Source organism: Phoenix dactylifera, chromosome 1, assembly GCF_051530095.1.
Source record: "Phoenix dactylifera cultivar Ajwa chromosome 1, Ajwa_hap1_PhDact_Kaust_v1.1, whole genome shotgun sequence".
In the NCBI taxonomy this organism is placed as follows: domain Eukaryota; kingdom Viridiplantae; phylum Streptophyta; class Magnoliopsida; order Arecales; family Arecaceae; genus Phoenix; species Phoenix dactylifera.
In genome coordinates, this window is record NC_143190.1 from 30253006 (window position 1) to 30255000 (window position 1995).

Sequence of the window (1995 nt, forward strand, 5' to 3'; positions counted from 1 at the left end):
GTAGCAAGGGAGACATTATGAATGAATTCTCTCCTCTTCCTCTCTGCGCCTCCTCTTCTTTCTTCCTCCTTCTCCACGGTAGCAAGGGGTCTTCATCCTCCTCTTCTTCCACGATAGCAAGGCAAGGAAGATCCAGGTGCAAGGTTCCTCCTTCCTCTTCCTCCATCGCGAGCAAGGTTGAAGAAGAAAGGTTCTTCATCAAGGAGGTAAGTTGCAGATTCTTATTCCAACTTATGATAGTCATGAGAGGTCTTTGCAAGGAGCTAGCACTTCAGTAAGACCCATTCTCAGATGATTAGATCCTCGTGTGGATACCTGTAGAGGCCGGACAATTGTGCGGCTCAAACAAGAATCTATAATAGATCATCAGGCTGCGGTGTTCTACACCTGCAGAATTTTTGAAGATGAGATCTTCAAATCTAATAACTTCTGATTTTATTTCAGTTTTATAAATCTTAATCAACCCTCCTCAGATCCTAATCTCCCCTTCCTAATGAGTTCAAATATTTTCTGGATTTGGATCCAGAAAAATATTTGAATTCTACGATCAGAGGCACGTTCATACGATGAACGACGTTCCGTTCGAATTCCGCTGCGAACATCGCATCGAATGGAGCGTAACTCAGCACTTGACCCTCTTCTAATTTCGCACGAGGTAATGGATCACTAAGGCAGCACACAGTTGGAGAGAAAACTTTGGGATTCACTCAGATGCTCTTCTTCTCTCTCTTTTGCTTTGAATGGCCCTTTTGTGCTTTGGGAAGGTTTCTCTTAAAATCTCTTTGTAATCTCTTTCCTATGTGTTCTCTCCTACTTCTCAACTTCTTCCCTTGCTCTCCCCTTGATTTTATAGCTTTGGATGGTGTGGGAACAAAGATCTAGCCGTTAGAGACAAAAATAGAGCCGTCAGAGTCGAGAAAAAACTATCTGTTATGCCTCCCAGCATGCTCGAGTCGATTCGCGCAGATCTTGAGTCGACTCGGCTGAAGCAGGAGTCGGCTCGTAAATAGGAGTCTACTCGGTACTGTAGTTGGAGTCGACTCGGCACTGTAGCTGGACTCGACTCAACACTGTAGCACTAAAAACTGCTTTATGTCCTGACTAGAAGTGAGTCGGCTCGGCACTGTAGCTGGAGTCGGCTCGAGCACTGTAGCGCTGTGCCATGGTACTCCAAAGTGCCAGTGTCGACTCTAAGCTTCAGGAGTCGACTCGAGGACTGTTCTTTTGAATTTTTCTTAGAATTGCTCCTCCAACTTGAATCCCTTGAATTTGAAACTTTGGGCCAATGAAGTGTGGCTTTCTTCCAACTTTTCTTGAGAGCTTTTGAGGCCTCGTTTCTTCCAAGTTGTATTCTTCCAACTTGCTATATTCCTTGTAAAATAAATTATTTTTCTTCTTGCAACACAAATATTAGTAATTATACTTCAAGATTTTGTGATCATCAAAATAAATCTTTGGGTCAACATATTTTCTCTTGAATTTACTACCGTTTGAGAGGGTAATTTTCTGAACTTTGTGCCTCTAGCCGACTAATTGCGGTTGCCATCTGGCCCATTTGATTGTCCAAACTTTGAATACTGGCCCTCGCCTCTTGCTGAAATTATTTCGTCTCCTGTTGAAATTGCAAAGTATTAGTGGCAAGAGTCTTAACAATATCTTCTAAAGACATACCAGAATTAGAAGTTTGGCCCGGTTGTTGTCTCGGGGGATATGGCTGCTTATATTGCTGGAAATTTGGGCGGCTTTGAGTCACGGGCTGATTTACTTGTAGATTCCCATAACTAAGATTGGGGTGATCCCTCCATCCCGGGTTATACATGCTCGAATAGGGATCATACTTCCTTTGCAGTTGTCTAGGAAAACCACCCGCCACATTCACTTGCTCAATAGGCTCCTCTTGAAGAGTCAGGCACATATCAGTTGGATGCCCTACTACCGAACAAATCCCACAAGCCTTCGTTGTTTGCATATTACCTACAGCCATTTGATAAACAA